A 22,728-nucleotide genomic window follows, 5' to 3' on the forward strand; every position below is an offset into this window, starting at 1 on the left:
ATTAACCGAAGACACTTTGCGATCAATTGAATGAAAATAGTATTGTTTCATTTAATGGGGTTTGCGTCATCTTTGTTCTTGTTACTATTAAAATATCCGGGATACTCTTCCTTCTTCCTTTTTGATGATATACTCATATTACACACACACACACACACACACACACACACGTTAAGAAGCGCTTCTCTCTGCTCTTATGTGAGGTAATCAGGGTACCCTGAGAAGGGTGGCCCTATGGATTCCTAACACTCAGAGCAACTCCGTTGGCCTCACATTAAATACCGACTACGGAGATCAGTTTATGCTAAATCAACAAAAAAGAACAGATTAGGAAAACAACAATAACAGAATCCTCCGCCCAAGACGTTTCTTTCTCCTTCTTCACTTTGCTAGACTTTCACCCTTAAAGTTTGTTTGGGTCATTTGGGGAGAAAGAAAAGAGGAATCACGCAACTGCCCCTGGGTTTATTATATATGGCATTATCAACAATCGATCCCCCGTCGCCTAACTTCCTGGAGCTGCTGGTTTGGAAGTCAACTCCGAGCAGGAGCGAGGCATAGAATCGCGGGGAACAAAGCAACGCCCCCTCAACCCGCCTCCAGTTTGGCATCAGTCGCCCTCTTCCAAATGCTCCATAAGCTTGAAGATGGGCTCCTGCCCTGCCAGTGTGTGTGCGTGTGCATGTGCGTGTGAGTGTGAGTGTGCGTGTGCGTGTGTGTGTGTGTGTGTGTGTGTGTGTGTGTGTGTGTTTAGGGGGAGGGATGTTTGGGCTTGTGTTAGCGCGGAGGATGAAGAAAGACCTGGAAGCCCAGTCCCAGCCAGGCCTGAGTCCGGAATGCCCTTTCTTGCACCAGCCTAGCTCCTTAGAGAGGAGCCCTCTGTGGAGGTCGCAGATGTCCTAGCATCCCCTAGAGTCGCGAGTTGGCAGATAGTAGTGACCCCCTACGGAGCCCGCTTGACGCTCTGCTTTCCTCGGGGGACTCAGCTCGCCTTTGAAGCTATTCACAGACTAGACGTGGGGAGAGAGGTTGGTCTGTCCCTCAGCTACCAGAGGCTGCGGGAGCAGGAATTGGCCTTGTCCTCCCTGCTCAGCCTTGTGGCTCTCCTAGTTGAACGTCGCAGTTGGCCACAGCATCGTTCTTCTCTCTGGGCGGCCTTGGAGAGATCCAGGGGCTCCCTCCCGGCCTGGTTCCGAACCCTCAGGCTCCAAGTGACAATCCTAACCTCGGGTCAAAGGCGGGATCCACCATTCACTTGACCCCCAAGAAAACATGGAGGTCACACAAGGCAAACATGGGTCATGGGAGTGGCGTGGGACCCTGTGTGGATTAAAGGCATCCTGAGCTAAGTCCCAGGTCAAGGGAGGTGGCATGTCCCTGCCAGCTGGGCACTGGGTGCCACCCATGCCCACGTTGCCGCCTCCCCTGAGTGCTGAGGTCCAGGAAGGGAGAGGAAAGCTAGGTCTGGAAAGAAAGGTCAAAGGTTCCTGCTCAGGTCAGAGACACCGGCCACCACTTCCTCTCCCTTGAGGCTCAGGAGGATACAACCCAATCACCCTAGTTGTCTGGCATCGGAGCCTTTGATCCAGGCTCCGACATAGACTCCCTGGGCCAATTTTCCAGATCTCTGCAGCCCAAACTGTTGGGCAGACAACTGGATGAGCCAGGTACAAACAAACCTCGCGCTTTCGGAACCTTCCCCAGAAGGGGGTTTGAAGATGTGACGTCTTTCTTTTAAACATGGACCGTTATTAATGATGTTATTTTATTTGGGCCAAAATGCAATAATTGTAACCAGTTATCAGTAAAGAAATTTCCTAACCTTAATCTTTCGTGGAATGCGAACTTTTCCATAGTAAGAAATCCATGTTGGGGTGGTAATGGGGGTGTGGGTGGGGTAGGCTAAGTCAAAAGGGCTTACTCAAGGCATGATTACTGCTAAGGACTTTAGTCCAGGAGTCCCAGTTTTTCCAAAAAAAAAAAAAAAATGCTCAGCGTTGAACTGATACGCATCGATTTTGGCCCTCCCCTACAGAATTGTAACTTTTTAGATCCTCAGGTGGTAATACTTTAGTATAATGCAATGCTCAAATTTCAGAACTATTTTGATTTCTGAAAAAAAATGCCTTTTTGGCTTCGACAGCATGGGATCCTGTTTTTTCTTCGCAAATCAGTTTACATCATAAATTGCAAACATTTGCAATAAGATCCCGAGATTGTTTATTTTACATAACCTCAAGCACTTGCCTATGTTAGACACCAGTGCAGAGAGCCTGTGAGATCAGCCTGACGTGTGTCAGGGAATTAAGGGATCACTCCTTTTTCATCACATAAACAAAGCATTTAAGACGCTTTTGATTGTCAGTTCCCCAATTTTTAAAGTCCTACAATTGGCTATTAATTTTAGAGTCATTCTGTGCAAAACTAATTACTAAAGTCATATCCTGGTTTAATTAAATGTTTCTGGGCCGAAGAAAATGATGTTCTTCTACATGGGGGAAGTGGATGATTGTTTTAAACATTATATTATTTTAGTTCAAACATAAATAAAGCCTGCAAATTCTAATGTGGGGAGAAAGGCCTAAAATGGTTTCTTAATGTGCCATTAGAACAGTTAGTCAAAATGCATTAAAGCAACATCTGAAACCCAGAAATAATAAATATGTCATTCTAATGAGAGTGTTAACTTATGGATAATTTATTCAAGGTAGTCTTTACATTTCAGATGGAATGTCTTATTATGACCTGCCTGACGACTGTGATGCTTGTTTTTCAAAATCTAATTTATATAGGCTTGGAATATACATAATTCATAACTCCTGTTGATATATGTATACACACTTTGAATTTTAAGTCTTTACAATATGTTTGGATGTTTGCTAGCATGTTTTTAAGACAATTGAAATAAAAGCATACAAACACAAAACGTGTTAAACATTATATTGAAAGCAAGTGCTTGCCCTGTGCCTGAAGAAAAAGTAGTCGAAAATGAAAGGAACAAAAGGGTTAGATAATTTGTAAGCTCGGGTGTACAGCTATAAAATGAACACTCAAATATGTCAGGTGGGATATTCTTATGTAAGAAATATGCAAATTCTTAGGATTTACAGATATGAGCATATAGCATGCTTGGTGCCTAGGCAATCTGTTCGTGTCCCTAATTCAAGAAGCAAAATTTAAAACAAAGTTGAGTCTTCAAGCATTTTGTTTGGGGCATTTTATGTGTCAGTGAAGGTAACCTCTGCATATGCCTTCAGTACATGAAAATTTAGTATAGTGCTTTCATGGAGTTCTGTTCACATGAGTAAAGGATTTAAAAATATAATCAAATCAAGCACAGAGAGGAGTAAGCACTGTTTCCTCTCCTTTCTTTTCCTGTTTGCACACACTGCTCACATGCAAGGATCTTCCTGCTTTCTTGCTCAAGCAGAATAGTGATTAACATATACCCAAGAACCTCACTCACAGGAGTCAAGCCTGCTGTTGACCAACCCTATGATTCTGGGTGAGTTTCTCTTTCTGTTTCTTAGTCTCCTTCGGAGTGAATGGGGCTACAAGCAGCATCTGTCTCGTGGAGCGAGCAGAAGGATTAAACAGGTTAATGTTTAGAAAGTCCTTAGACCAGAACCTTACCATATGTGTATTAAGTTCTTAAGACTAGTTGTCTTTATAAAATAGACAAATAAGCATTGAACTTTGTACTGAAAACCTTAAGAGCAAATAAGGGAGTATAAGATAAGCAGGAGAAAATCTCTTTGTATGGCCAGAGGAAGGTTTTTATGTATTAGTTTATGATTTTAGCTAATTGCTTAGTCACCGTGAATGCTGCCTGGAACATGCAACATCATGTCACATGTAAGGAGGAGACTTCCATACACGAACAGTTCATAAAATGCACACTATTATGCATATGACAGATAATATTATTCTTCAGCCTTGTGCAACTAATAAAATAGGATATCAGGTGTGGCACTTGCCCTCAAGGGGCTTATCGTCTGGAGAGACAGTTCAGGGATGCATAGGGACTGCCAGGAAGCGTGTGCTAAATGCAGCTGCTTACAGGTCTTCAGACATGCTCTGTCCATCTGAATGGCCACACGGCACATGTGGGGCTTGTTGCCCCATTTCTGCAAACGGAACCTTCCCTAGGAATGAGTAGCCTTCTAAAGGAACGGTGAAGGGACACCCAGAGGTTAAGAAGCACACTTTGTTAGAAGTAAATGTGTACCATATGTTGCTGTGGTTTGTGTTCCATGGGACCATCTGCGTTTTCCTTGGCTGCCCAGATTTGTAGAGCATTAGCAGTTAAATGCCCCCAAGATGCAAAGCCTGCCGAATAAGAATCCTTAAAAGAAGTTTGAAAACATATAATACCAAACAAGGAGCATTTACTTAACTACTGTAAAGATTTGTAAGATGAACAATTGAGTCCTTATTATGGACTAAATTAAGAAGGGCCTCTTCTTAGTGCCAAAATTCAATAATATTTTTAACATCACCCTTTGTTTAATATAATTATATGTAGTGCTCAAAGAACTTTTGTTTTGTTTTGTTTTTTTAAGACAGGGTTTCTTTGTGTAACTCTCCTGGAACTCGCTCTGAAGGTCAAGCTGGCCTTGAACTCACAGAGATCTGCCTGCCTCTGCCTTCCTAAGTGCTAGGATTAAAAGTCTGTGCTACCACCCCCTGGCTTTAAAGCACTTTTTAATATATCTTTTTGGGGAGTCAGCATGTTGGCATGGTATATGGCTAATCTTTAAAGGCAAGTATTTCTGAGTTCAAATCTCAGCTATAAATTTTAGATGTGAATTTTTAAGTAAATTTTCCTCCTAGAATCTATGTCCTCTTAGTATTCTAGCACATATCTTTCAGACTATTGTGAGGATCCAATAAAGTGAGATGTATTACATGCTTGGTATACAATGAGTTTCAACAATTTCCCATCTCTACGATACTTTTGTTATTTACCATCTCCATATTGTGACATAAAAATATTTGTAATTAATCTCTCTGTAATTAGAAGTAGACTGAGAAATTTGGGAGAACAAAGTATTCCTATTTTTTCCAAACCTTTACTATGAATATTGATTATGTCTATGATGTTGCATGCTCTGAAGTTTGGAATAAAACTTACTTCAAATCTTGCCAGTCTTATTTTTAGAATTTTCGAGTAATTATGATTTTAGATCTCTCCTTTTGTATAGCACAAGCAATTCTTTCTTTGTGCCTAGTAACTCAAGTATTTTCTTTATGTAGAGTTTCTCCAGAGCCTCTGACCTTCAGTCTTCTATATTCTGGAATGCCAGCACACAAATCAAGCCCTGGCATTAACTCTGTAGTCACTTTGATATTAGATTGATTGTCCTTCTGCTGCATATTTATTGAATACATTTTGTATGCTTCAGTGGAAAGGAAGAAGAAAATAAACTGCCCTTAAAAATGATTTTTAAAAGGTCTATCAATCTATCGAAATTCTCAGTACTTGTGCTGCATTGTTTTGCATTATGTTTGCTGGCATTACTGGCTTAAAATATAATTATCTGTCTCATGTACAATATATTTACTGAAATTCTCACTTGTCAGCAGTTGGGTTTCTTTTGAGGCTTGTGTATTAAAACTTGGTCTCTCCCAGTAGTCACTTTTCAGACAGAAGGAGTTAGGTGAGACGCTTCAGAAAGAGAGAGGCAGGCCCTCTGACGGTTGTGAGGAAGGGGGAGAAATAATAATGGCCTGCCAAGACGTCCACTTCCGAATTCCTATAACCTGGAGATATGCTGGAGTACTTGAGAAGAGAGAAGTTAAGGCTACGGTGGAAGAAAACTTATGAATAAGTAGTCCTTGGCTAGATGGGTTAACACTCTGGGTTATCTGGGTAGGCCCATTGTGATTCCCAGGACCCTTGAAAGCAGAACGAGGAAGGCTCCTGGAGAAAGCCAAAGACATAGGAACTAGACTTCACTGGCTTTGAGACTGGAGGAGGGAAGGAATGTAAATAGTCTCCTGAAGACAGAAAATGTAAGGCAAGAAATGTCTTCAGAGGTCTAGGAAGAAAGCAGCCCACCTTACTCCAGATTTCAGTACAATGAGATCTGCGCTAGGCTTTTAAAGCCCAGAATTGTAATATAACTGATTTGGATTGGTTGTGGGTTTATTCGTTTTGATATAGGATGTTACAATGTAGTCTTGGCTAGCCTAGAACTCTCTATGTGGACTAGGCCGGCCTCAGGTTCACAACCATTGCTTGCCTCTGTCTCCTGGATGCTGGGGTTAAAAGCTTGTGCTACCACGACTAGCCCAATTTGGATTGTTTTAAGGCACAAAAATCTATTTAAAATGTGTTGTAACAGCAATAAAAAAACCAATATGGGGGCAGGTAAGGTGGCTCATACCTGTAAATTGCAGCACTATATGGGTGGGACAGAAGCAGGAAATTATTGTGATTTCTAGGCCATATTTGGCTACATACTAAGTTCCAGATCAGCCTGGGCTACAGTGTGAGACCCTGTCTTAAAAATCTGATCACTCCTCTGAAAAAGAAATGTAGGGAGGTTTTAAGTTACATATGTAAGTCAATATACACATATATACATATTTGTCTGTATACACAACAGAAACATACATTTATACACATACATATACATGCACGTGTATAGAAGTATATATATGTAAATTCATGTGTACATAATTCTATTTTTATACACACATGTATGCTTTTTATATACATACATATATTTTATATACAAATGTATATATATATACATATACATATACACATATACACATATGCTTTTGGTTTTTCCAATGTGTGAGGTATGCTTCTGTGTCTGTTCAATAGCAAGGGTCCTTCAAAAGCTGGTTTTGGGATGCTTTGCCACACCCTAGAGTATGACACCCTATCAGCCATACAGACATCCACATACCATATTTGGAATACTTTGCAAATCTCTCATTACTCTAAAATAAACTTGCAAAGTAATGTTCATTCCTTTATAAAAAGCAGAGCCAGCCATGAAAGCTTTTGTTTTGTTTTTTATTTTGCTCATTATTTTCTCTTGCTAGTAGCATTAAGGTAAGGAAGGAACGTTAGCTTTAAGTTCTGAAGTTCTTTGCTAACCCACCGAAAGGGAACAGCCTGAGCAATTGAGCCTGTCTGTCAAGCTGGTCAAGGTGGAGAGTAATGTGGTCTGGGGTTCCCAGAGCCCATTGGACCTTTGACCTTTTCTGTTGAGACTATTGATCCGGGTTAATAGTCAGCACCAGTTGTGCTGTTGGTGAGTTGTGTGGCTGTGTGTGATTCCTCATTGAGTACAAATGAGGCTCTGACCAACTCAGAGGGTAATTGGTCCCTTTTGTAGTTTTCCAAGATTAGGATGGGAAATTAGAATAAATAGGCCCTGACAGGCAGAGTGAACACTCATTGCTAGAACGTTTGCAGTTGTCTCAGAGACAAAGCAGTAAAATTGGGTACAGGATTGATTCCATCTTCGGTACCACGGACTCTCTTTACCAGGGCTACCATGGTCTCAAGTCCAGTAGGGGTGGCAGGATAATGTGTAAAACTCCCAGGTTACTGAAGCAGTGGGTGAGGTGGGCTTATTCTTGTCCCTTCTTCTCATCCCACCAAACTGGGTGCCCAATGAGAAAAATTGTATTCCGTGGACATAAGGGTCATGCTTCTTAATAACTTGAAATGAGGGCCAACAAAAGAGAAACAAAGTCAACGGAACAGCACCAATTTCCATGTGATTCCCCTTGTCAGCTCTTCAGTGTTAAGAAGCAGGGAAGCGTTTTTCCTTTTCTACCCACTTTGGGAAGTGTTACCATGCTTTCATCTTGGGAAATTTCCCACTTCCTTCTAAGTCGCTCATTCCAGGAGTCTGGCTGCATGTGACTCCTTCATCCACTATGCAGGTGTCAGCGCCTTGCAGCTTTTTTACTTTTCTGCTTCCATCTTGCCTGACTTCCCCTGGAACTCTGGCATCCTTGAAAGCTAAGGAAATGGAAGGTCTTGTTAACATGAGGTGGGGATGGGACTAAGGGCAAGTTGCAAATATTGAAAGAATAAAGATAAGGAGGAAATCAAGTAGGCTAACTTTAGACGACTCCTACCTGATGTGGGAGTTCCCTCTGTGTGCTGTCATTATCATTAATGAATAAAGAAACTGCCTTGGCCTGTTGATAGAGCAGAACTTAGGTAGGCAGGGAAGACAGAACTGAATGCGGGGAGAAAGAAGGGCGGAGTCAGAGAGAGATGCCATGCTGAATTTTACCCGGTAAGCCACTGCCACGTGGTGATACACAAATTAATAGAAATGGGTTAAATTAATATAAAAATTAGCCAATAAGAAGCTAGAGCTAATGGGCCAAATAGTGATTTAATTAATATAGTTTCTGTGTGGTTATTTCAGGGCTAAGCTAGCCGGGCAGCCAGGATAAACAAGTGGGCTCTCCTCCTTTGCAACACATACCCATCCTGTTGTACGGCATCCAAATATTCCACACTGCGTGTGCTACTTCAGTAAGAAATTATCCATGGAATGATCTGGGCAGCATTTGCTTGCATAAATGAAGCCATGAGCTCCTCAGGACCCCTGTATAACTTTATATAATTATATAACTATAACTATACATATATATAAAGTCACTCATTAAACTTTCTTTTAAATCTAAGGCGAGGGCCTTGGGATTACATCTCCATGGTATAATGCATGCTTTGCATGGTATAATGCCCAAAGCCTTTAGTTCAATGTTTACCAAAGATAATTAAAAAGCTAAATGATGAAGCAATAAAAACATATACCTGAATCCAAGGAAGGAAACATAATTATATGAATGAGATTCAAAGTACTTGGTAAGCATCCAAGCTCCAAGCATGGACTATAGAGCAGGCTCTAGCAACCAATTAAGATAGTCAGAGGAAGGTGGGACGTCCTGAATGTCTGTAAAGCTTGGGAATGGCTAAAGATTGGCTCTGAGCAGTACCCAGCGCTGGAGTCTTCTTCTGAGAGCGCACATTAAGAAAACGGACTAAGAGTTAATTTCCACTTCAAAGAGACAGTGCTACTCAGCAGTACTTTTTATCTTTTACATGATAGCTGAGAATTTATTTATTTAAAATGACTTACTTTATTTCGTTTTTGTTGTTTGAGACAGGGTATCTCTGGGTAGCCTTGGCTGTCCTGTAACTAGCTCTAAAGACCAGGTTGGCCTCCACCTGATATCCACCTGCCTCTGCCACCCAAATGCTGGCGTTAAAGGCATGTACCACCAGCACCTGGCAGATTTATTTATTTTTATTTTATGTGCATTTTTTTGCCATGGGTGTTGGGTCCCCTGGAACTGGAGTTACAGACAGCTGTGAACTGACATTAGCTAACCTGCCAACTCCTTCTTCCCTCCTTTTGGGAGCTAATGTAAGATCCCAAATATTAGATGGCTGTAAAACTTGTTTCTGCTAGGACATCATTTTTGGGTCTCTCTAGCTCCTCAAATTTCAGCTCAAATTTCAGCACTGAATTTTCTTCCTATGCATTCTCCAGCTGAGCTACCCAGATTCCCTGTGTGCTGTTGTAGAACTCTTGACATATATATCTACCAGAGTGTCATTATACTACAGTATAACTATTTACATGCTTCTCTGCTTCAAACAGAGTGCGAATGCCTTCAAAGTTAGGACCATCGCTTAGTTTCTACAATACCCTAACAGTTCCATAGTAAGGGCAAGCACACAGTAGAATTCTTTTTTGTGTGTGTGGAAATTGTATCTCTCTATAGATTCATAAGTTTAGTTGATAGCAATATGAACTACTAGAGAATGATTTTTTGATTGGAGCTAGACAAAGACTGTTTGGCATTGTCTGAGGAAAAAGGTAGGTAGGATAATTTTTATTACAAATGAAATATAGGGGAAAATTAAGCAGAACAGTTTGTGATAAGACACATTTCTTATATGGCTCAGAGAGAGCACTAAGGTTTACTGGCACTGATTTGCTTAAGGCAATTCTAAAGATGAATTCCCCAAACATCCTGAGTAGTAACTTTTGCTAGACTGCTGGGTTTTTCAAGATGACTTCTTTAAAGGACAATGTTTACTTGCCCTGTAAGTTTTGGTTTCTCTAGAAAAAAGCCTGTTATTCTTACAGTTTCAGTCTTGTTTTTTTTTCAAATGTGTTTTATTATCTATCTATCTATCTATCTATCTATCTATCTATCTATCTATCTATCTATCTACTTTTATTTTTCACGACAGGGTTTCTCTGTAGCTTTTGGAGTCTGTCCTGGAACTAGCTTTGTAGACCAGGCTGGCCTCGAACTCACAGAGATCCGCCTGCCTCTTCTTCCCGAGTGCTGGAATTAAAGGCGTGCGCCACCACTGCTGGGCCTCAGTCTTGTTTTTTGCATTGCATTTTCATGAGCTAAAATCCCTGTTCCTTCCTGTGTTCTGGATTGTTCTCTTCGAAAAGCTATTGGTTTCCATTCCATGGGCACAGTCTCCCCGATGCCGTTATATTTGAAAATTCTATTAAAATTGTTTATTTAGAAAACAAACTATTCATAGAGCCATTAATGAAAACCAGACCTCACACTGGTTCAGTGGCAGATCTCTAACCCCAAATGAATAGATGGCCATTTGTTATGATCTTCTGTGGACTGATCTCCAAGTAGTTCCCGATCTGTGTGACAATGATCAGATCCAAGCCAATTTTTTTTCAAGTCACTTTCTGTGAAACTGTGCATCCAATGCTCCACCAAGTCAAAATGCAGAACATCTGCCTTCATCCTCTGATGGCTCGAAGGCCTCTGAAGAAGTCAGCTACTTCGTCAACTGTGGAATGTGTTTAATAAGCCTCCATTATGACTGCCACCTTTTAGATTTTCCCCTCTCAACTTTATTTACCAAATCTAGATAAAATACTTATTAGTTGGAGACTTGACACTTATTCTTCTAGGGGTAGCCCCTCATGACTCCAACTTCTCTTGGATTGCATTTATTCGTCACCTTCCAGTGATGCCGGTTGCAACTATGCAAACAATACAGACCACGTTAGTCACTTTTGCTCGTATCCTAAGAGAGATGCTTTTCAGACTTGCTGACTGGTCTATGTTTTGATTTTGAAGCATTCACTTACCTTCTCTTTGTCATTAGCTGTGTTTTCCCTAGGTACATCCTGCAGTTCCCCATCGTTACCATGTGTTCAATGGATATTGTGCTTGCCACAGCACGGCTTCAGAAAGTGTCTGCACGGACAGCAAGTTGACTCTTGTAGCTTTCAGATACAGACTGAAGTTTTTGATGCTTCTGTCATCTCATTGATGGAGGTGAGCCGTGCTTAATATTTGCTTTACAGGGGTTTGGGGAGCCATTTCGATGCCTGTAAACTGAGAAAGCATCTTGATTAATTTTTGAAGCAAGTTAAAGGAGATGTTACATAAACAATGGGCTTTTATAATTTAAACCCTGAGGTCATCATGTTTGCTGATGATATTAATTAAAGAAATATGAAGGTCTTATATTGAGTGTCTTTGCATAAAGTAAGTAAAATATACTTACTTTAATGGCTTTTGCAAGTAAATTACTGAACTAGCAAACTGTCTGAGATTATTACTGACGTGCTTCATCGAGTCATATAAATTAAAACTTTTGTTATGATTTATAAAGGATTGCTCAAGTATTAATTAACTGACAGCTATAACACTGCTCTTGACATTCTTAAATTTCCTTTGGCTAATCTTATATACATTATAAATTAGTCATTTTTCCTTTGTATATAAAATATTTAGGTTTTGAAGTGTTTTGACATATGGTAAACTTCAGTAAGAAGGCAGACATTTTCAGTTTTGAAAAATGTAAATATATCATTCTGTAAGAAATTCCAAAATGTTGGCTATGGAACAATGGAAACCATATGTAGTTTTTCTGCAAATCTCAATATACAAGTAACTGCTTTCAACACATCTTTTCTGTCTCCAGTTTTAATATTGACTACTTGATTAAATGTTAAATGGAGCAAAGGCCGTTGATGTCCGCCATCACTAATGTTTGTGTTGTTTCCAAAGGATGGAAAACATTTAGTTTTGGATATGTACCATTCTTTTGAAGTGGAGTGATAATTAACTAGTATGGGGAATAACCCTTCTTTATAATCTAAAACTCTACAGTTGGGTGTTTCATTGAATGAATAATGTTATTATTTGTGTCTGTTTTGTTCTAAATCACTAAATGGGAATTTTATGTTCTTTCTATTAGATACACACATTAGAATACATACTTTGAAAATATGTCAACACTGTATATTTCTAGAATCAAGGAATCAATTATTTCTACTTTCAATGTTTTATTTAGAAATTATATTAATTAACTAAATTATAACCACTCATTAGTGAACATTGTATCATAGTTTTTTAATAAATGAAAGAAGCCAGCAATATCTGAAATGAAAGTACAAGAAATTATACTTGTAATATGTGCATTTTTCAGGTTACATTTTAGCTTCATCTAAAAGGTAGATCTGAATCCAGAAAGCAATTCTTTAGGATACATGATTTAAACTCAGTAGGATATACCTTACTAATGAGGGCATATACTTTTAGAATCAATGACTCTCAGTCAAGAAATGGTATTATGTCAAAGGTCAAGCAGAGACTGAGCAAATGTGTGTAGGTCCTGCTTTCTTTGCATAAATATTTAAAATGACATGTCAATATATATCAGACACTGCAGAGTGCATTATTTCTTCTGAATAAGTAAAATCACAAATTTATGTTCTGTTTTTAATAAAAATATGGCAATTCCAATTTTAAGATACTAATAATACCATGAAAAATTTTTTAAAGGATAATTTTCTGCATAGTTCCAACTTTCTCAATTTCTACCAGTACGTGTCTGCTGCTCTCTTGTTATTTACAGATATTTTATGTTTTTTTTTAATTGTCCTTTCTGCTAACTTCATGAATCATTCATACAAACATGGAAATACTGTCACATCAATACATTCTCTTGTAACATATGACTTTTGTATTTCTGAGATTTTAGGACATTTTTCTCATTAATTTGAGCTAATGTACACATGAAGATGCATTATAGAAGCATTCTGAGCAGATGTGCACAAATCGGAGGGCTGGATATGTAGTAAGAAATTTCTGCGTCTTAAGTAGGAAGTCGGTGAAAATTTATGTTACAAAAACGCAAATGTAAAACACCAGCAACCTCCAGATAAAATAATACCTAATTTTATACAGTTTAAAAATCATCAGAGGATACTTTCTCAGTCCTGAATGAGCAAAGGCTGTTCTAATTACTTCCCTAGGCAACTTTATCCACTGTTTGATTATTCTCTGTTAAAATGATATTCTGGGCATGGTGGTGCATGCCTGTTACCACAGAAGTTGGGAGGTGAGGCAAGAGGATTCTTAATTTAAGGAGCACCTGTATGCACAGCAGGACCCTTTCGTTAAAAAAAAAAAAAAATCCCAGGTGGTGGCACAGGCCTTTAATCCCAGCACTCTGAAGACAGAGGCAGGCGGATCTCTGTGAATTCGCTGTCAGCCTGGTCTACAAAGTGAGTTCCAGAACAGCCAGGACGGTTACACAGAGAAACCCTGTTTAAAAAAAAAAAAAAAAACAAAAACAAAAACAAAAAAATCTGGGATCCAGACATAATATTTTCTGTTCTTGTAAAAATATATTTTTAATTTCTAGCTTTTCGTGGTGCTGAGAATTGAATTCCAGGCCTTGCACAAGTTATACCCACACTTTATCATTGAATAGCAGTGATTAATAAAAATGAATTACTACTTATTTTTAATGCTATTTTTTCTTTATCTTATGTGTATGGGTATTTGGCCTGCATGTATGTCTGAGTACCACATGCATGCAGTGCCCACAGAGAACAGAAAAAAGGCACTGGATTCCCTGGGACTGGAGCGTCATACTTTTAGGAGCTGCCGTGTGGGTCCTGGGAATCAAACCCGGGACCTGGATATGTGCAGTCAGTGATCAGAAGCACTGAGCTGTCTGTCTAGACACTTGTTACTATTTCCTATGGTAGCCCCGTGCAATACGAATAACTTGTTTGCTCCTATTCTGATTGCTTTTGGTAGCCCCTGTTGGTGGCAGGAGGAGGAAAATAGGTGAGGGGTTGTGGTATGAAATGAAGACAATATCAAGTGTTCTGGTCACAATAATTAGATACTTTGTCATTTAAAAGTAAAAGTTTTTATCGCATCACTAAGGATAACAACTTGTAAGTGATCGAAACTCACCCTATTGGACACTTTGTAAGTAATTTGTATGTAACTGAAAAATGTGGTATTCCATGTTTCTTGGTCCAGAAATGGTCAAATCTAAAAAATATATTTTAAAATAGAATATGCAAAATAGCGGATCTCTGTGAGTTCGAGACCAGCCTGGTCTACAAGAGCTAGTTCCAGGACAGGCTCTAAAAGCTGCAGAGAAACCCTGTCTCCAAAAACAAACAAAAAAAAAAACAAAAAAACAAACAAACAAAAAAAAATAGAATATGCAAAATAAAAATGACAGTGAATTTCAGGCTCCCTGAAATTGGACTAGAATATATACATGTATGTGGCTATTGCTACTAATTGCTATACTCACCTTCATGTCCTTGATTTTTAAAATATATTATGTTTATACAATTAAAAATAACAATACTTTGGTTTAAAACTAGTAACATTAAGAACCAATATTCTTTTTTTTTTTTTTTTTTACGTCAAAGTTTTTTTTTTTTTTTTCTCATGGTTTATTTTTTTTTATATTTAAAAATTTCCATCTCCTTCCCTCCTCCTCCCCCCTCCCTCCCCTCCTTCTCCCCTTTCTCTCCCCTCCTTCTCCCCCTTCCCTCCCCTCCCCTCCACCCATTACCTCCCCTCCCTCCCTCTCAAGGCCAAGGAGCCATCAGGGATCCCCACTCTATGCTAAGACCAAGGTCCTCCCAACTCCCCCCAGGTCCAGGAAGGTGATCGACCAAGCTGAGAAGGCTCCCACAGAGCCCGTCCATGAAGAACAATCAGAGCCCAGAGCCATTGTCCTTTGCTTCTCGACAGATGGGGAAGGTGACTGAGCCCCACATTGGAGCACTGGACTGAGCTCCCAAGGTCCCGATGAGGAGCAGAAGGAGCGAGAACATGAGGGAGAAAGTCAGGAACGAGAGGGGTGCGTTCACTCATGGAGACGGTGGGACAGAACTAATGGGAGATCACCAACTCCAGTTGGAATGGGACTGATGGATCATGCGACCAAACCCGTCTCTCTGAGTGTGGCCAATATTCTTTCTATCCTTAATCAGATAGATATCTGAACTAAGTTGTTTGAAGCAAAGAGAAACAAAATACCATTTCTGTATTGGTGCTAAGTAGTTGTAAATAAGAAACAAACTGTTTTCTTTAGTGTCTTTGGCTTCTAACTTATCCAGGCGAGGAAACATAAGGGAAAGACCAGCCCTATTTTCATATATTCCTTTCAACCTGATAATAATTAACATTTGAGTGCAGGTGTGAAATGAGAAGAGTTTCTGAGTTTGCAGCTTAGGAGGAATAAAGAGCTGTGAGCATTTCCCAGACAAAATGATGACTGTATGTTCACGTGACCTCCTGGCTCTTACCTATGGTAATGATTGTTTTCTTACCTCTCCTCCACAAGCCCAGGGATGGAGGAGGAAGGTGGGCAGAGGGCAGGTTGCAGGAGGTAAAATCACAACTCTGAGGGAGAGATGGGGACATTTGTAAATGAACCTGCAGCTGTCTTGTTTACAAAAGTCAGATGTGGCAGGTGGGCTTGTACAGTTAGTCAGTGTTCGATGTTTTTGTATGCTGCCTTCATGTTTGTGCTGTGCTATGTGTCCTAAAGTAGACTGATTTTAAAAAGTTAAATTATTTTGTTTCCATTTTTGACTAAGTCCATAACGTGTAAGTTAGTAGACAACCACCTAGTTTACATGCCTGTAATATTTCCCTGTTCAAATGTTGATTTGATTTTTTTTTTAATCCATGAAAGGAGTGGATATCTTTCTCAGTCTTAAACTGAAAAGGAAGTTTTAAAAGTTTAAAGATGTTGAAATTGAACTGGTTTTCCTAAACTAGTTATAGAAGCTCATCGTCATTCAAATGATCCTGAGATGATTATGGTCTATTCAATTATAGAAAATTTATAGTTAATAGTTTTAAATACTTTTTAAGAAGTATATAGGTTACAATACACTTCATTGGTTGTGAAGTTACAAGGGTTTCTTCAGGAAGCAACCTTAAACTGATCTCTATTTGTAATTGAATTACATTTTCCTACTAACTGAATCAACATGCAAAATATATACAATAATGCAGTGGACTGTGTACATACATCTGTATAGCTGCATATAAACCCAAAGAAAACGTGAAATTCAAATAAATATAGACTGCACAGTTTAGTAATTGAACATGTTCCTTAGGGTGTTATTGCTTGGGATTTCTGGGCTAGGGGTGCTGAGGAGGACCTGACAGGCTCTATTACGACTGATAATATATGAAGGTGAATCAATGAGAAGATGTTGCTGAACAGAAGCTCCGCCCCCAACAATTTTGTGAATATTCACTAAAATTATATTTTCTTTTAATTTACATTTCTCTGTATTATAGTGACTTGGAGTTTTTTTCACAGTTGTTGACCATTTGAATTAGCTATTTTGGGGTTATGTAGATTCATATATGTATGCATATTTATATATAAATATATAACACACCCTTTAGCCATTTCTGTGTTTGTTATGGTTATGATAGAATACCTAAGAAACCACTTAAGGGAGGAGAATTTATTCTGGCTCATGATATCTGAGGGATTCCACCCATTGTGGCAGGGCAGGCATGGCAGAGCTACTCAGCACCAGTGACGGGAATGTGATCTGTGCCTGTCAGTGTGGTCCGATGGAGGAGCAGAGATCACAGCAGTGGAACCAGATGCCAGATCTCAGCTTCAGTCACCTCCCTGAAGGAACCAGTTAGCAGCCTAAAATTTCTTCCCCAAACAGTGCTACCAGCTGAGAAACAGGAACGCAAAACATCAGCCTGTAAAAACATGGCTGATTCAAACTGTAACACTATTTCCCCTTACAAGGAGTCGCTTCTCTAACATATAAACATTAACCCTTTATTTTTGATTTGCATTGGAGGTAGTCTTATTATTTATAAAATCTTCATTTTTTTGTCGCTTTATTTTAGTGTATGAAGAAGTGTTTCACCTAAATGCATGTGTACCGCATGTGTGCCTGGTACCTGTAGAGGTTGGGAGAGAAAATTGGATTCCCTGGCATTGCAGTTATGAATGGTTGCGAGTCACCATGACGAAACTGAACCAAGGTCTTCTCCAAGATAAACAGGTACTCTTGACTGCTGGGCCATCTCTCTGGCCCCATTCTGGTCATCTTTTACTATATGTGTCTTCAGTTAAAGAGAGAAATGCTCTTACAAAGTCTTAAAACTCCCAGGTCTTCTGCCTCCGTCATAAGGATACATGTTGTGCAATTTGTGTTGTTTTCAGTTTCCTTTCAGACTTTAGTTTATCTGAATTGATTTTTGAATGTGATATGAGTTAAAAGACTAACCTGATATTTTTCAGATGAGCCACCTGTCATGCCAATACTTTTCATGAACACAATGCTGCTTTTATTGAATATTAAACTTTTACGTGTACTGAATATACTTCTGGAGTCTCTATTTTCCCATTGATCAATTTGCCTCTTTACATGCCAGTACTATACTATGCTATATATAAAATGCATGACAATACTCTAATGGACATTATATTTATTTGATTATAGTAACATAAAGGCAGTCTCATAACACATATGTATAAGACAAATACAGTTTTAAACACTGAAGAACTTTTGAGTGCTTAAAAATATTTGATAGAATTCAAGGAAGAAAGATAAAAAAGCAGAAAATTGGAGTGTTACATCATAATAGGATACAAGGTAAATATAACATATATTAAAATAAAAATATAATCAAATAGTCATGAAAATAGGGCAGAGAATGTGTATGTGTGTGTAAACATAACATAACCTTTGACCCAGAAATAATTTTATTCACTTTGTAAAAGTGAGTGTACTCTCTTTTGTAGTAGCAGAAAGTTGGAAATAATGCAAAACTTAACTGATTAAGGAATTTATTAAATAAATACAGAGTTATTTAGCTTTTCTTTATAACTAACCCTACAAGTTAGCTAGACCTGAAGGAGATTAGGAAAAATATAAAACCCAAAGAATTTCATCAATTGTACAACGAGCACAGGTTTACAAGTCAGGGGTGCGGAAGGGGCTCACCTGGGCAGTAGAGACGGTGGTATTATCGTTAAGATAAACACAAGTCAATGTACTCTAGCTGTCTGCCGCTGGCACACGGTGCCAAAAAGGACCCCAAACACCCTTTGGCTCTCACAATTTTCATTCCCCTTTTCACCTTCCCAGAGACTATATGCTTGCCAAGCAAACACTCAGTGTTGACAGCGTAGATGAAAAGCTGGAAGCCATTTGTGTACCATCTAGAATTTGTTATAGGGAAGTTGTCAGGATTTGTATTCTTCAGGCTAAAGCGCTCACCATCAGATTTCTCCTTGCTACAGGCGCTGGCTGTTGTGGCACATAAAGGCCAGAAAGTGTCTGTGAAAGCAAGAACTCTATAATTCACAGTTTTTTTCTCTAGTGCTCATAACCTTAAAGTTTTTTTTTTCCTTTAGAATGTTATCTTCAAACAGTTGAAGGATGGGTGGCTAAGGGCTTGTTGTCAAAGATGATGGTCGAAGCCGTGGAACTGACCATAGCTGGCAGCAGACGGTGTCAGGCAACAGTGGTAGCTCAAACATTAAAAAAAACTATTAAGTGCCAAAAGCAGAATATAAAGCATTGTGCACAGTATGTATGTATGTATGTATGTATATATGTATGTATGTATGTATGCTCTATGTATATTAACAAAGCTACTCACATATCCATACTTACATTTGGATTTGCTATGGAGTGTTAGAAGTTAAAAAAAAAGAAATCTAGCCAACCATGACTCACACTGAGTTTCAGGCTAGTAAAGAAGATATGCAAAGAATCAGTAATTTTAACTTTATCTGCAGAACTTCAGGGTTGGCAGGAATGGAGTAATTACATGATAAGGGGTTAGAAATTCTTCTAGGTGAGATGATATTTTCATTGAATCATACAGCATATTTAGGAGCTATATCGGTCAGAGATTGGGAGTAAAATCATGAGTGAGAATATAATAGCTGGACACATTACAAACAGAAAGTCTCTTGATGTGTGTGGAAAAGTGGGAAAAGCACCTCTTAGGTGGAGATAGCGCTAGGATGTTTGTGTTGTAGGGAGTTGAGGGGAATGTGGAAGAACAGATATGCCATCTCTGAGGATGTCATATGTCACAGTTGTTTCAAACTCAGAAGGTACAAAGTTGAATGAAGCATCTCCCCCACCTCTTGCCTCTTTCCTTTCAGTAAATGTGTCTGAAGAGTCTTGCCCACATATTTTCTCATCTGCTTTTCCTGGAACCAGGGTATCGCCTTAGGGTAAACTACTGAGACTCAGTCCTACTTTCCGGTTGGTCTCTATAGAGCCTGTCTTGGCAGGTGGGTACCAAGCTGCCCTGGGTCAATCAGCACAATGGGAAGCATAGCATCATGCAGGTAGGCACTGGAGCAGTAGCTGAGAGCAACAACCTGGAGAGAGAGAGAGAGAGAGAGAGAGAGAGAGAGAGAGAGAGAGAGAGAGAGAGAGAGAGAGAGAGAGAGAGAGATCCTGGGCCTGGCATGGACTTTTGAAAACTCAAAACCAACTCCAGTGACATACTTTCTTCAACAAGACCACACCTCCTAATCCTTCTCAAGTAGTACTACTCCCTAATGACTAAACATTCAAATATGTGAGCCAATGGGGAGCATTCTTATTCAAACCACCACAATGGAAAAACACTGATAGAAAGATGTTAGGAAAGAAAGAGAGGCTGGAATGCCAGAGTGAGAATCAGCCAGTAGGCATTTTCAAGACCTGGACCACAGGGGAGGGATCGAAAGGAGAAATAGGAGACAGATATGCAAAGATGCTGGTAACCATGTGAAAGTGACAGCAAGATGCTGAGGTAACTTTCGTCATCTGAAAGTGGGGGGTAAAATGAGCCGCCAAGGGAAGGAAAATGGGACACGGAGGCAGCTCTCTGAGAAGTAGGAGGCCGCTGAGTGTGACCTGGAAGCTAACTGGAAACTCTGCATTTGCTAGACTTTGAAATTCATCGTGACGAGAGTGGTATTCTGGATATTTTTATAGCTTTAGTTATCTTATTGAAAGTTCAGGCCAGCAAATTTATCAACATCTAATGAATATCACCAGTAAATATTTAATAGCTACACAACACACAAAACTTTGAAAAGTCAACTGACTATACTGTGTTGTGTCATGAACAACAACAAAAAAATGATGTCCATAAAAAACTTTAAGAAATAAGCACCAAGCAACTATGGATGCTCAAAATTCAGATTCACACACTACCAATGTCACAGAGAACCTCTGAAGAGTTCCTGGGCTCCTGGGAAAAGATACTCAGTTTGGAGTCAGACAGACTTGGGGTAAACTGAGGCTTGCAGATCGTGAACATTAGCACGACAAGCTGTTACTGTTGGGTTTCAGTTTTCTCAACTTTTAAATAATTTTAAGTCTACCTTAATTGGTGTGATGGTTCCTGCTAATTATCAACTCAACAGGATTTAAGATCACCTGGGAGACAGGCACACCTGTAAGGGATTATCTTAACTGCTTAACTGAGGTTGGAAGAACTGTCTGCTGTGGGTGGGGCCATTCTCTCAGCAAAGGACCCTGGACTGAATACAAAGGAGAAAAAGGGCTGGGCAGAGGCGTCCATTCCTCTCTTGCTGGCGTGTGCAATGGTACTGGCTTCTCCGAGCTCTCGCTGTCTTGACTTCCCTGCTAAGATGGTCTGGATCTTGAACTGGAAGCTAAAGTAAAGCCTCTCTCCCTTGAGTTGTTTTCCCAGAGTATTTTATCCTGGCAAGATGAAAATAGGCTAAGACAATTGAAATTATTACTAGATTGAGTTAGATGATGAATGTAAACCAGCCAGCGTATCAAATAGCACCCCCTCTTGTTTTGGCGTCCTTTTAGTCTTTTTTTCTTGATTTATAGGATTTACAAGATTTATAGACAAGGTTTCTTTGGTTAACCTCTTCTTGCCTGTTCAATCAAACCTTAAACATGGACTGAATGAGTTAGGGAGTTAGGGAGTGGGGGTGGGCAAAGAATAATGAATTATTGGTTGTCTTAGAGCCTTTCATGCCATACCTAAAATACGTTTTCATGTAAGGGAGTTACAAATACATGCTTTTAGGGTCTGTTAGTTGCACAATGAATTGGCCATGAGCTATTTTTTCCCCTGTGGTCAGTATATTAGTGCATTGTAATGTACTCTGATTTCCTCCCCTCTTCTACCAAAGCGATGTGTGGGCATTGCCAGCTTTATGGCTGGCTGATATAGAGAAGTCTGGTGTGTAGATATAGATAGTGTGTGATGGGTATGGAAAGAAACCACTGCAAGTGTAACCATCCTAGGGAAGCTGACCCTGGACACAGACTTTCAGGGTTTATCTTTGTCGATAAATAGTATCTTTGGCATGGTCTAAAAGTTTCACATCCTTCTGTGACTTTGCCTGCATTTCCTGTAGTTTCCCCTCAGGGGTATCTTTTCCATTTCTGAAAGATGAGTTTCTGACACTCATATCTGGTTTAGATTTCTCAGGATCTTCAAAACATTTATTTTCTTATGATAGTTTACAATTTGATATCTACTCTTTATTCTGGTTGGAGAAGAGAAACTGTAATCAGTGACAATCATGACAAGCCATTGCTTTACAGTAAATTCCTATGCTCTTTTTTTATGACAGAAAAGAATCTCATATGAGTACAGATTCATTATAAGAATAAAATAATCAAGAAAAATTATTTTAGGTTTTTTCCAAGTGTTAATATTGTCCAGATGTTATTTTATGTACTTTCATGCATATACATGTTATGTGAAGCATGTATGTCTGCAAATACATTTTAACACAGACGGAATCACAGGATGAAATTATTCTACAACTGTCTCTTGTCATTTTGTAGTTGTTGGGACTATCTGACGTGGTCCATTTCAATCTACCTCACTCTCATTAACAGCTTCCCAGACACCTGTATCATGAGTGAACGATGAAGAATGAAATATCAGACACTTCCCCCTCGCCCTAGGCTCCCCCCAAAACCTCACCTTCCACGTATACATCTCCTCACCTTACCTTCTCATTTACACTTCCATTTCACCTAATGGTGTTCTTACTCCAGTCAAAAGCTTTTTGCTTATTTTTAACTCTTCTTCCCCACCCCCTCCACTTTCAGCGCTTATTGTTTATATTTATTTATTGGGTTGTTTAACACCTCACAGACACATGATTTTCACCCTGACAAACAAGAGAGACGGTTAGGATAGAAATGGCATCACGTGGATGTACTGAGCGAGGGGAGCAATGTTACTTGTGGTATGGTGGTAGAGCAATAAAGCTGCTGTCAACTGTGAACGCGCCTTCTATTTCCGGCAGGAATTCCGTCTTCGTTCTTAGTCGTTGTCACCTCTTGTTTGTTCTCTTGCCGTCTCTGATCACCCACTCCTGAGCGCACAATCTACTTCTTTTTCTTTTCT

This window comes from Arvicola amphibius, chromosome 11 (assembly GCF_903992535.2).
Source record: "Arvicola amphibius chromosome 11, mArvAmp1.2, whole genome shotgun sequence".
Lineage (NCBI taxonomy): Eukaryota > Metazoa > Chordata > Mammalia > Rodentia > Cricetidae > Arvicola > Arvicola amphibius.